The sequence below is a fragment of the Mesoplodon densirostris genome, chromosome 16 (assembly GCF_025265405.1).
Source record: "Mesoplodon densirostris isolate mMesDen1 chromosome 16, mMesDen1 primary haplotype, whole genome shotgun sequence".
Lineage (NCBI taxonomy): Eukaryota > Metazoa > Chordata > Mammalia > Artiodactyla > Ziphiidae > Mesoplodon > Mesoplodon densirostris.
This window is the reverse complement of record NC_082676.1, coordinates 73,571,953-73,586,418: the sequence shown is the minus strand read 5'-3', so window position 1 is coordinate 73,586,418 and position 14,466 is coordinate 73,571,953.

Sequence of the window (14,466 nt, the reverse complement as noted above, 5' to 3'; positions counted from 1 at the left end):
GAATGAATTGTTTACATATGTTAGATATTAACCCCTTATTGATCATGTCATTTGCAAATATTTTCTCCCATTCAGTAAGTTGATGGTTTCCTTTGCTGTGCGAAAGCATTTAAGTTTAATTAGGTCCCATTTGTTTATTTTTGTTTTTATTTCCTCTAGGAGGTGGGTCAAAACGGATCTTGCTGTGATTTATGTCATGGAGTGTTCTGCCTATGTTTTCCTCTAAGAGATTTATAGTATCCAATCTTACCTTTTGGTCTTTAATCCATTTTAAGTTTATTTTTGTGTATGGTGTTAAAGAGTGTTCTAATTTCATTCTTTTGCATGTAGCTGTCCAGTTTTCCCAGCACCACTTATTGAAGAGGCTGTCTTTTCTCCACTTTATATTCTTGCCTCCTTTGTCATAGATTAATTGATCATAAGTGTGTGGGTTTATTTCTGGGCTTTTTATTCTGTTCCATTGATCTGTGTGTCTGTTTTTGTGCCAGTACCATTGTCTTGATTACTGTAGCTATGTAGCATAGTCTGAAGTCAGGGAGCATGATTCGTCCAGCTCTGTTCTTCTTTCTCAAGATTGTTTTGGCTATTTTGTGTCTTTTGTGTTTCCATACAAATTTTAAAATTATTTGTCCTAGTTCTGTGAAAAATGCCATTGGTATTTTGATAGGGATTGCTTTGAGTAGTATGATGAGTTCAGCAATATTAATTCTTCCATTCTAAGAACATGGTATATCTTTCCATCTGTTTGTGTCATCTTCAATTTCTTTCATCAGGATCTTGTAGTTTTCTGAGTACAGGTCTTTTACCTCCTTAGGTAGGTTTATTCCTAGGTATCTTATTCTTTTTGATGTGATGACAAATGGGGTTGTTTCCTCAATTTCTCCTTCTAATAGTTTGTTGTTAGTGTATAGAAATGCAACACATTTCTGTATATTAATGTTATATCCTGTAACTTTACAGAATTTATCGATGAGCTCTAGTAGTTTTCTGATGGTTTCTTTAGGATTTTCTATGTATAGTATCATCATCTGAAAACAGTGACATTTTCACTTCTTTCCAATTTGGATTCCTTTTAGTTCTTTTTCTTCTCTAATTGCTATGGCTAGGACTTCCAAAACTATGCTGAATAAAAGTGGTGAGAGTGGGTATTCTTGTCTTTTTCCTGATCTTAGAGGACATGATTTTAGCTTCTCACCATTGAGTATGATGTTAGCTGTGGGTTTGTCATACATTGCCTTTATTATGTTGAGGTATTTTCCTTCTATGCCCACTTTTCTGGAGAGTTTTTATCATAAATGGATGTTGAATTTTGTCAAAATCTTCTGCATCTATTGAGATGATCATATGGTTTTTATTCTTCAGTTTGTTAATGTGGTGTATCACGTTGATTGATTTGTGGATATTGAAACATCCTTATATTCCCTGGGATAAATCCCATTTGATCATGGGGTATGATCCTTTTACTGTATTGTTGGATTTGCTTTGATAATATTTTGTTGAGAACTTTTTGCATCTATATTGATCAGTGATATTGGCCTGTCATTGTTTTTTATGATATCTTTGTCTGCTTTTGGTATCAGGGTGATTCTGGCCTTGTATAATGAGCCTGGATATATTCCCCTGTAATTTTTTTGTTGTAGCGGGATGACTATGGGCGTGATCTGTTAGGCTTGTTTGGACCCTAGCCTGGTTGGTTGCCAGGCCCTGCCTTGTGCTGATGCTGCTGGCTGTTGGTTAGCAGGGCCTGGTCATGAATGGCTGATTGCAGAACCCCAGGGGACTCCAGGGCTAGTGCTGTCTCACTGGTGAGTGGAGTCAGCGTCCAGAAGACTCCAGGGCTGTTGCCCTCCCACTAGTGGGTGGAGGCAGGTACTGGGGTTAGTGGCAGACTACTAGCAGGTAGAACTGGGTCTTGGAGTCTGCCTGCAGGGCCCAGGGTTCTTAGAGCTGGTGTCAGATCAATGGGGGTGAGGGGTGGGGAGGGCAGAGCCCAGCTCCTGACACAGTTGGGTATGGGGTCTTAGGTGTCCCAAAGCTTGTGTTGGCTGGCTAGTGGGCAGGGCTGGGGCCAAGCTGGTCCCAGGGTAAGCTCTGGCCTACTGTGGGTGGGCTGGATCAGTAGGCTGTGGGATTGTGGGTTTCTTGCATCAGGTGTCTGCCCCCTGGTGGGTGAGGTTTTTCTAGAGGCTAGTGCAGGCTTCCTAGAGGACAGGGCCAGTGCCTCCCCCCCAGTGGATGGGGCTGGGTCTTGGCCCTCTGGTGGGTAGGGCCATGTCTAGACATGGTTGTGGGTTTAGGAAGTCTTTAGCCAACCTGTCTGATGATGGGTTGGGCTGTGTCCCTACCCAATTAGTTGTATGGCCTGAGGCATCCCAATACTGGTGCCTATAAGCTGTTGAGTATGGCCAGGTCTTGGTGCTAATAAACTAGAGGGTGGATCCCATGATGGCACCTAACTGCACCAGTATTCACGCAGTAGAAACCTCCCAAATATGGTTGACACCAATGTCTACATCACCACAGTGAGTCTCAGCCTCCTCCACCTACCCTGTCCCTCTGGGAGACTCTCCAAGCCCAGCAGGTAGGTCCGGCCCAGGCTCCTATCAAATTACTCTTTTTGTACTGGGTCCCAGTGGGTGTGAGATTCTGTGTGCACAATTTAAGAGTGAAGTCTTTGTTTCCCCCAGTCCTTTGGGACTCCCAGAATTAAACCCCACAGGTCTTCGAAGCCAAATGCTCGGGGGGCTTGTCTTCCCAGTGCAGGACCCCTGGGCTGGGGAGCCCAACGTGGGGCTCTGAACTCTCTCTCCTGTGGGAGAGCCTCTGCAATTAGTCTCCAGTTTGTATGTTGCCCACCTTTGGGTATGGGATTTGATTCTATCATGAGTCCACCCCTCTTACCCATCTTGTTTTGGTTCCATCTTTATGTCTTTAGTTGTAGGTTCTAGTATGTTCTGGTCTTTTTCATCGATGGTCATCTGAAGATAGTTGTGATTTTGGTGGGCTCATGAGAGGAGGTGAGCTCAGGGTCTTTCTATTCTGCCCTCTTGACTATCCCTTTGCAAATTTTTAACATGCCTTTTCATACAGGACAAGGGTAAGTGGCATGTAAAAATGACACCAGCTATCCAAATTCATATTGAAACACAGAAATGAATGTTGAAATGAGATATTCTTTTGTTAGCACAATATACTCTGATTCATTAGAAAATATAAGAGCAAGTGATTTAGATTTGAAAGGACTTCTAATACTTTCTAAGAAGTTATTCTGAAATATTTTTACATCTTTCTGTTTCTTTCTGATTGCAGCCCTCAGCAGTAGCTCTGCATTCTGTAGAAGGAGTGAAGTCACTTGGATAGATGCCTTCCTGAATTCCATGCATTCACCCAGATTGACGGCTTTTGAGAGAAAACATTATCTCCAAATGAAACTTCAAATGGAAGACTGTAAAACATAAAAACAGCCAACCAACCAAACAAACAAAACACACTCAGACTTGTGACCCTTGGTACTTCCCAACTCTAATAACCTAATGAAACAACTTTTCTGAAGTTAGAGGGAATAACAGCCATCCTCACAGCTGTCAATGTCAATGTAAAGTCTTCGTGGACCCCACCTGCTTGGTAGTAGATCTCAGATGACTGTCAGAGGCCCAGTCAGTTCCTGTGAAAGGGCTAATACCCAACCCCCATTTTCTTATCCCCCTTCTCTTATCAGGGGGAAAGGCATTTATTCCTTCTGGGGACTGATTTGTGGAGGTGACAATTAGCCTCATGGAAACAAATGCAAACTTGTAACTGAGACTTCTCAGTTGCCCCTAAACTCCAAGCCTGCCTCCTGACAAGCTTATAGGATAGAAGGTTCCTCTCTGGCCAGGAAGTTTATGAATGACTGTTTTTTTTTTTTTTTTTTTTTTTCATGAGAGAAGGATATATAGGAATAAGAAAAGAGAAAGCAGGGGACAAATGTTATCATCCATTTTTCCCTTCCTCAAGCAGAAAATGGTCTGTGCTTCACACAAAGGAAGCATAGGGAACAAGACCTATTGCTTTCCCTGGCAATGAAAGGGAAAAAAAGAGCATCATGCACCACCTGAAACAACTTTGAAAGCATCAATGAAGCCAGTTCTATAGCTGAGGGGCTGGAACACACCATGAACAACTTAGGGAAAAAAAAATGTCAGTAGCTAAAATGTCTACAAAAGCCTAGAAATTGCTGCCTTCAGAGAGATATTTTTCCCATCAAATTCTGTGGGAAGACCAGGGGACAGAATTGAAGACAGACATAAATAGTAAGTACCCCAGGTAGAACCTCAAATCTCTGGTTGAAACCAGAACTGTTATAACTCTTGACTATTCTTGGAGGCAAAGATAATTTTCCATAGGAATGACTATACATACTCTTCCCTGCCAACCACCCTCTGCTGTGCCCCTATATTCTTTTTAAGAACTTATGCATTTTCGGACTTCCCTGGCCGTCCATTGGTGAAGAGTCCGTGCTTCTACTGCAGGAGGCAGGGGTTCAATCCCTGGTCAGGGAACTAAGATCCTGCATGCCACGCGGCACAGCCAAATAAAATAAAATAAAATAAAATAAAATGACATGCATTTTTGCTCTTCCTGTAATGTATGCCAATATGAACCCATAAGAACTGGATGAACCAAAATGGCCACAAAATGGTGAAGGAGATAGTCCACTTCACTGTTCCTAAAAGGTCCTTCACACCTCTTATCCCCTCTTGATTTTAGACTCAGGAAGTTTTGAAGAATGGTGGTAGCAATCAAAGCTAAAATAGGGAAAGAGGGCTTCTGAAAGCTCTAATAGGAAATATATTAGAGTTAGGGAATTTTGCTTAGGAAAGGTAATTCTCTGAGTTCATCATTGCCTTTGCTGTGTTGGAAACTTTTCAAGAACTCTAGATAATGGGTTTTAAGAGAGTAGTCCAAAATTGTTTCTGAAATACTAAGCAATCTAGAGAATTTACAGGACCAAAAGTATTCAGATGAAAGTATTACAAACTTTCATCACTGCAAAGTGGTGATTTTCCCCATCCTTCCCATTTCTATGCAAATCTTTAATCAAGGAAGTAGTAGTGATTACTAAATGTCTCTTAAGCTTCAGGATACAGTGTGAATAATCAAAGTCACTCATTTACAAAATGAGACATAAATGAGTAACTATGAAGATCATATAATCAATCTGTGGAAATTAACAACATTTCAAAGTCCAGTTGAATCCCCCTGTAAAGTCCTAGCTTTGTAATTCTAAACAGTTGCTGCTTCCAAGCCAAAAAGTAATCCTTTAGTCTTCTCTTTGGTGACTATTCCTTCCTACCTCACCCCCACCACACCTATTCCCAGTGTTTTTCTTTCTAACAAACAGAGAAAGAAAAAGGAAAAGCAAAATACTAACTGTTTAAAATTCCAAGGTTTTACTTCAAGCCAAGGCCACGTTTCTAACCAACTTTGATCAGGTAAATTACCTCTAAGTGTCTCAATTTTTCCCTCTAGAAAATTGAAATAATGTATCACCTTTGATCTGCAAATTTGTAAGGGCATTTAGAGATTGAATGAAACCTACCTGCTGGGATTTCTGTTTCCAGGAAGATGGAGTAACCATCTCTCTACTTACTCCTCCTGCTAAGTTCAAGTAAAAACAACTAAACTAAAAACAAATATAAGAAAATCCTAAAGGTGATAAGAGGAAGACAGGCCAGCTAGAGGCCTTGGGATCTGAAGACCATAGGTGGTAAGTTCCCTGAGGTTTCTCAGCACTTCATGTATTCCAGACTGAATACTGGAGAAGTGGCACCCTACCAACACCATAGATGGAAAAAATAAATAAATAAATAAAAACAAAGGGAAGCCTTCTCTCTCTGGACAAAGGATAAGGAACGGGGTAGTCTAGAAAGGTAAAAAAAACTTTTAGATAACAACCAGTCTACACCAGCCAAGCAACACAGAAGAAAACCTGCAGCCCAACCCCTACCTCCACCAGCAAAGGACAAGTGGAGAGCTTAGACATCCACCCTTGGCAGGTTGAAATCAGGGACTCCAATCCTCTCTCCCCCAGGGTTTGTCAGAAGAGGCCTAATGGAGAGTCAGGATTTTCACCAATATTAAGTGGTAACAAGAACACCCCAACCCACAGCATTAGTGGAAACCATACGGGGACCCTGAAATCCCAGCCCAACCAACAGCAACAAAGAGCCCCTCACCCCCCGGTGTCAGTGGAGGCAGAGGGGACAACCTGGACTCCAACCTCACCCAGCAGTAAGGTAGTGGCACCCCCCACCTTCACCCACCAGAGCACTGTCAGAGAAGGGCTGCTACAACACGAGATTTGAATAAGGTCTAGAATCTTATAGCACACCCAAACTGTCTGGGTTTCAATTTTTAAAAGCTCACATTTTATACCAAGAACCAGGAGGAGCTCAAACTGAATGAGAAAAGACAATCATCAGATGCCGCCCCAAGATGATACAGATGTTAGAATTCTCTGACAAGGATTTTAAAACAGCCATCATAAAGCTGCCCCCAATGAACATTTATAAACATACCTGAAATAAATGATTAATAGAAAGTTTCAGCAAAGAAATAGAAGACATGAGAGAAAATCAAATGGAAAATTTAGAGCTAAAGAACAAAAATAACTGATATAAAAACTCAGTGGATGGGCTCAACATAAGAAGAAACAAGGCAGAGGAAAACAATCAATGAACTTGAACAGAACAATAGAAATTATCCAATCCAAACAACAGAGAGGAAATAGACTGGAAGAAATGAACAGTCTCAGGGGTACGTGGAACTATAACAAAAGACCCTGTCATCAAAGTCCTAGAAGAAAAGGAGAAAGAAGATGAGGCTGAAAAACGTACCCAAACAAATAATGGCAAAACATTTCCTAAATCTGACCATAAAAGGGAGGTTGGTGAGGTCCAGTAGATTCAAGGAGCTGAGCGAAACTCAAACAGAAAAAAAGCCAAAGAAATCCATTCCAAGACACATCCTAGTCAAACTTCTGAAACTAAAGACAAAATCTTGAAAGTAGCTGGAGAGAAATGAGGTATCCCTTAGAGGAGAAAAACAACTCAAATGGCAGTGTACTTCTCACCAGAAGCTATAGAAGCCAGAAGAAAGGGGCAGACGATTTTTTAAGTGCTGAAGAAAAAAAACTGCCAACTCTGAATCTTATACCCAGTGAAAATATCCTTTAAGAATGAAGGGGAAACTTCAGACATTCTCAGATGAAGAAAAACTAAGAATTTATTGCCAGCAGATCTACTTTGAAAGAATAGCTAAAGAAGAGTGCTGGCTGCTCATGCGGTGTGGGGCAAGTGCTGGCCTGGCTGCCCTGCTCTGTGGTGGACTTGCAGCCATTGCCAAGGCCAACAGGGAGCTCCCCTCCTCCTTCCCCATGGGCAGCCCCAGCCCCAGGGTGAGGGTGCATCCAGACCCCTCCCCAGCCAGTACTGTAAACAGAAGGGAAATGATAAGAGGACTCTTGAAAATCAGTAAGGAAGAAAGTCCACAGAAAGAGGAAATATATGGGTTAAGCACAAGACTTTCCTTCTCCTTGATTTTTCTGAATTATGTTTGATAATTAAAGGAAAAATTATAACATTGTATAATGTGATTGTCAATGACTATAGAGGAAATATTTTAAACATCTGTATTACAAATGGGGATGAGTAAAGTGACATTCAGGGAGGTAAGATTTCTTCACTTTAGTTAGGGATGGAAAAAGATATATGATGCAGTATATTTTATGCATATGATATGCATGTGGAGCAAAAATTGATAGGCGTGAAAGGAAAAATCAGCAAATCCACAAATATAGTTGAATATCTCAACTCCCATCTCTCAACATTTGATAGAATAACTAGACAGAAAGTCAAAGACAGAGAAGAATTCAACACTACCATCAACCAACAAGGTTTAAGATCTAAAGACATTCACAGAACACTCCACACAATGACAGCAGAATTCACATTTTCAAGTACTCACATAACATATACCAAGATAGAACAAATCTTGGCAATAGAACAAATGCTAACAAATTTAAAATATTTGAAATCAAATACAGTATGTTCTATGACCATAATGCAATCAAACTAGAAATCAATAGCAGAAAGGCAAAGTGAAAATATTCAAACACTTGGAAACTAAAATACATACTTCTAAATAATCCACGGGTCAACAAGGAAGTCTCATTGAAAACAATAGAATGAATGTTAAAATAAAACATATCAAAATTTGTGAGACACAGATAAAGAAATGTTGAGAGGGAAATTTGTAGCACTAGATGCTTACATGAAGAACGAAGAAAAGTCTCAAATCAATAAACTAAGCTCTCACCTCAAGAGCATAGACAACAAAGAGCAAAAATAAACCCAAATAGGAAGAAGGAAGGAAATAACAAAGAACAGAAATTAATAAAAATTGAAAACAGGAAAAAAATAGAGAATCAATGAAGAAAAATTTGGTTCTTTGAAAAGATCAATAAACTCTATAAAGTAAGTCTGACAGAAAATAAAAGAGAGAAGACACAATTAAAAATATCTGGAATGAGGGCCTCCCTGGTGGCGCAGTGGTTGAGAGTCCGCCTGCCGATGCAGGGGATACGGGTTCGTGCCCCGGTCTGGGAGGATCCCATATGCCGCGGAGCGGCTGGGCCCGTGAGCCATGGCCGCTGGGCCTGCGCATCCGGAGCCTGTGCTCCGCAACGGGAGAGGCCACAACAGTGAGAGGCCCACATACCGCAAAAAGAAAAAAAAAATAAATATCTGGAATGAAACAGAAGATATCACTGCAGACCCTGCAGACTTCAAAGGTATAATAAAGGAATATTACAAGCAACTCTACACATAAAGTTGACAATTTAAATGGACCAATTCCTTGAGAAGTACAAACTAGCATAAATTACTCAATATGCAGTAGATAATTTGAGTAGCCCTATAATTATTTTAAAAATTGAAATTGAATTCATAATTTAAAACTTCTCCAAAAAAAGAAATCTTCAACCCAGATGGTTTCACTGAAGAATTCTACCAAATGGTCAAAGAATTAATGCCGATTTTATACAATTACTTCCAGAAAATTCAAGAAGAGAGAACACTTGCTAATTCATTCTATGAAGCCAGTATTACCCTTATAACAAAACCAGACAAAAATAGTACCAAAAAGAGAAAAAGGCAGACCAATATTCCTCATGAATATGGATGCACACATCCTTAATAATATATTAGCAGACAGAATTCAGCAATGTATAAAAAGTATTATACCATGACCAAGTAGGGATTATTCCAGTGAGGCGAGGCTGGTTGAAATTTTGAAAACCAATCAATGTAATCTACCACATTAATAGAGGAAAGGAGAAAAATCATGTGATCTCAGCAATTGAAGCATAAAACGCATCTCTTCTGCATGTTAAAAACTCTCAAAACATAGGAATAGAGAAGGGTTTCTTCAGCTTGATAAAGAAACATCTTTTAAAGAATACCTACAGTAACCATATAGTGGTGAAAGGAATTCAAGATAAGAGAAACATCAAGATGAGACAGGCTGCCTGACAGTTGGTCAATGTTAGAGAGAAGATGTCCTGGGGAAGAGGAGCCAGCGGGACCCTGGAGGAGAAGGGTCTGAAAAATGCCCCCTTGCCTTTGTTGTTTTTTTTTTTATATAGTTGTTTTTTAATAGTTTTTTTTTTTTTTTTTTTTTTTTTTAGATGTTGGGGGTAGGAGTTTATTAATTAATTTACTTATTTTTGCTGTGTTGGGTCTTCGTTTCTGTGCGAGGGCTTTCTCTAGTTGTGGCAAGCGGGGGCCACTCTTCATCACGGTGCGTGGGCCTCTCACTATCGCAGCCTCTCTTGTTTCGGAGCACAGGCTCCAGACGCGCAGGCTCAGTGGTTGTGGCTCACGGGCCTAGTTGCTCCGCGGCATATGGGATCCTCCCAGACCAAGGCTCGAACCCGTGTCCGCTGCATTAGCCGGCAGACTCTCAACCACTGCGCCACCAGGGAAGCCCGCCTTTGTTTTTTTAATTGAAGCATTAGTCCATCTTCCATTTCCTAAGGGGGAAAGTGTATTCCACGTGGTGAATGTTTTAAGTTCCTAAAAAGTAAATAACTGTTTCAGCCTTTGAAATGTCACATAAAATTATCAATGAGTCATGAGAAAAATGCTAACGTCAAAATTAAAATCAAATGAATCATGGCTTCTCCCTGCAAAGTAGAAGCACGTTGGTCTGTGCTTATACTCTGCTGATGGGCAATTGGCTGCCAGCTCCCTCTCACCTCACCCCACCCCCACCTGACTGACTGGATCTTCCCCCCAGTATCCCATAGGCTGGGTTATGGAGAGGAGCAGAACAACTCCTCTCCCACCATAAGCATTTTCCACGAGGAAAGGCTGTGGCGTTACTCCTTTCCCCAAACTCAGTCCTACAACCCTGGAAAAGAGGGAAATCATGATAAGATTGTGTTCCCTGTCCAAGCTGGCGTCTCAGAAGAGACCTTCAGCAGAGTTACACTTTGGTTCAGCAAACTCTCAGATTGGTGACAACATAGGACCAATTCCCTCTCCTTTTGTATCAGATCAGGTTAGCTTTTCTAGCTCCTCTTTCCCAAATGCATTTCCTCATCTCCCAGACTGTCCTGGTACCCGGAGGAAGGGAGAAAGAGAGAGAGAGAGAAAGAGAGACAGAGGGAGAGCTGAATGTAAAATAGAAGTATAGGAAAATTTTAATTGGTTTTTTGAAGATTACATAAGTGATGGGGACAAAATATATCAATTTCCACTCCTGCTAAACAAGGACCACCACTTGACTTACCTCATCACTGGACAGCCTGTGATGTCCTTTGGGACCCAGAAGTCAAACCCCCACAGATCCACTTGGCAGGAGCTTTGAGAGAGTTGTGTTTTGGTAACAGATGCTATGGAGGGAGGCTCCTATTTTTACACCACTGGGGCTGAAACACCACCGTCTCCCTGAACTTCCTAGAAATGGTACATAATATGTGGTTCTAGGAAGGGGGGATCCTTGAGAACTGCCCTCCCCCATGTTATGAGAATGCACCTGTATTTTGGGAGTATCTGGCAACCCCCTCTCTGCTCCTTCATGCCACACCCTTAAAAGTATCTTAGCAAACTCATGAGTACACCAAGGTACAAAGGAACATCCAGGCCTCAACCTGACCCAGTCAGCGAAAGTGATATTCAGGTATAAAAGGTGCTCACAAAAGAGAAAGAGGATCTAGAGTTCACTTAGATGTTATTCCCCAATAAGGCAGAAATATATTTTCCTTTGGGTTGCTATTGTTGGTAAGAGGATTCTAGAATTCTTAGTCTCAGCTCTTTTTCAGGTAGCAAAACGGAAACTCTTTTTCAGTTTCTCCACAGTTCAGTAAAAAGGGAAGTATCAAAAGTCACTTCTGTGCCTTCTCTACACAGGTAAAATACTCTGTAGCATCATCAAGGAAGGAGTTATTGTGCAATGGTGGTATTTAAAAATCACCCCTCTGCTCGTAAAAGCTGTATTGATCTCACTCACATATGTATTTCTTTTCACCACAAACAACGCTTAACTTCTCCAGTTCTCCCCATTTTCTTTTATTCAGCCAAGCGATCTTCAGGTAGTTAAACACACAGCAAATCCTTTGAGATTAGAAAATATTGGAATTTTCTCCTGGGCTTATTTTCTTATTTTTGTTTAGCTCACCCTTTGATTGTCATGAGGTTTGCAGTCTGATTCATTTCAGGGCCTTGACGTGGAAGCATTATTATTGTCGTGCCTCCTAATATTGACAAGACAAATGTGCTAGTGAGGACAGTAGGTTTACTGGTGAAGCCAAGTGACTGAGCAATGTTTAAGTAAGTCAGTAGTAAGATTTCTTTAGAGGAGAACATTTTATCAGGTATGTACAGGCCAGACGGGCTTCAGAAGATCCTAATTTCCAAGGCAGTCTACGACGAACAAACTTCGGGGCTCCCTGTTTGATTCCCATGCCAGGAAATCCTGCCTGTAAAAGATTCAGAAAAGTTGGTAAAGTTTTCCATGGATTTGACTGAATTACAGCACAGGGAACCCTGTGAAGAGGAGAGGCAGAGAGACAGCATCTCAGAGGATGGAGGAGGGAAAAGGACAGACCTGAAGTGAGCAAAGCACAAGCACGTCAGCTACAAATTGTGTATACATGCAAGATGAACTTGTGAACACACGTCCAACTTGGCAGATGTTTAAAGATTGGGTATTTATAATGTGCTCCTGAAACATCTTACTGAAATGATGATGATTTAAGTGACTTTGATTTAGAATTAGACTTTTAAGAATTTTTAAAAGCATTTCCAATGTTATCTACCAAAAACCAAATGCAGCTTCATGGAGATAGGATTCTCCATAAACTGACGTCTTGTGTTTCTGAATGTTGCCTCCAATCTTTTCTCTACCTCTTTGCCTTGCAACAATTGAAGCAGCTGGGGGCTGGAGCTCACTTTATTAGTGATTTAAAACACACCCTTGGAAACTAAGCTGGCTTTTTTTTTTTTTGTCCATCCAGGTGGGAAGCGTGTTCCAGCAAATGGGAACAACACTTAAGAAAGTTCTCAAACAGCTAATGCTTTAAGAGCTCAACTTCAACAAATCTTCTACCAGTCATCTCGGCAACAAAAGACCAGGGTAACCTGGTAAGAGAACTAAGCCTTCCATATAAAGACAAAGATAAAACAGCTCAGCAGCCGAGATTCGACATCTTTAAAAATGCCTTTTCAATCTTTAACTTTTGTCTGGTTGGTTGTCTAGCAACCAAGTGCCGAAAAGAAACTCCACCCAAAACAAAGTGAAACAATGCAGACACTTATTTAGGAGTGTGTGTGTATTAAGGTTCTCAGGGTGCAAAGATAGAAACTTGCTTTCAGACAATTAAAACAGAAAAAGCCCTGATTGTAGATGGCAGGAAAGGAAGTAGGGAGTGAGGAAAAAGCAACCCGAAAATGCGTAATGTGGGATGAGGGTATAGTTTCCACACACCGGGCTAAAGCGAGGTTTACACTCTTAAGTAATAAAAACAAACCATTAAGCTCGGTCCAGCACTGTCAGGAAGTATAAAACAGTTCTTGAAACTTTGCAGTGACTATACAAAGCTTTTCATAAACTCTGTTTCCTGATCTTCATTAAATGTTCACATCAAGTTGCCATGGGGCAATTAGCTTGCCTCGTGAAATCAATAAAGAATCAACAATTTGGAAATAGTTGTACAGTAAAATAGTTCAATAATTATTCTCTCATCGTGTTGTGGCCAAGCAGTTCCAGTGTAAATGCAGACCAGATGAGAGCCTGTTCCTCACGAGGGGAGCTTTCAGCAATGGGCGGTTTGCAGAGAGAGCTGCTCATCGGCACGCACTGCAGCGAGAATGCAGTCTTGGCACTGCTTGGAGTGTGGCCCAGAAGGCAGGGCAAACACGGGCTGGAAGTGGCATTCAAGTCAATATCTGGCACACTGCTTACGCACCTCAGAGGGACTCAGTCCAAAGTGTGGAGACCTAAATGAAATGATAGACCCAATGGATACAAAATTAGGCACCCTACACTCAGCATTTGGACCCCAGACAGGAACAAAGATGTTTTTCCCCCTCGGGTATACATATCTGCAGGAGAAAACATAGGTATATATATTTATATCTATATATATCTATATATCTCTCTCTATATATATATATCTCTGTGTGTATATCTATATCGATATATGTCTACATTATATATGTATATAAAGAGTATATTTGAGACTAGGATTCATTCATTTCAGCATTTCTTCAACAAATATTCAAATCTGAGTTGCTTTTAAGAAACCTTCAAAGTGCTCCCTTGGAAAGTAAAATGCGGCTACTAAACAGATGACCTTCCTAAGACGTTTTGCTGTAAAAGAGGGGACAAGACAAAGTTCTTTCTTTGCTGACCCCCTTTGCAGATGGAAATCAATTCCTTTAACTTTTTCTAGTCAGAGCCCATTCACTTCAGCACCTTCTTCGAAGCCAACCGTGGCATCACAAATTCCAATATCCATTAAATCAAATGTCAAATACTAGCTTGGGAAGCTTTATATCACCCTCTAGGCTCAATGGTGCTGCAGAGTGAACTGCCTTAGAACTTGAAAAAAAAATAAAGCATCATTTTTAGTATAAACAAATGCTTCAAGTGTATGACATCTATTTGCTGCCTTCAAAGGGAAAACGTTTAACTCAGACGCTTGGCACTAAGATCACACGGGATCAACTCAGTGGACTGACTTAAGTGTTAAAACTTTTTAAAAGTACGTTAAGGGCTTGCACCTGCTCCCCCATCCACATAGATGTACTGACACGTATTTGACTAAACTGACTACATACATGCCCAAGCAAGCAAGCTGAACAGATTTTACAAGATAAGCAACCAAGTGTTTTCATGTCTGAGGGTGGCTAGAACACAAAA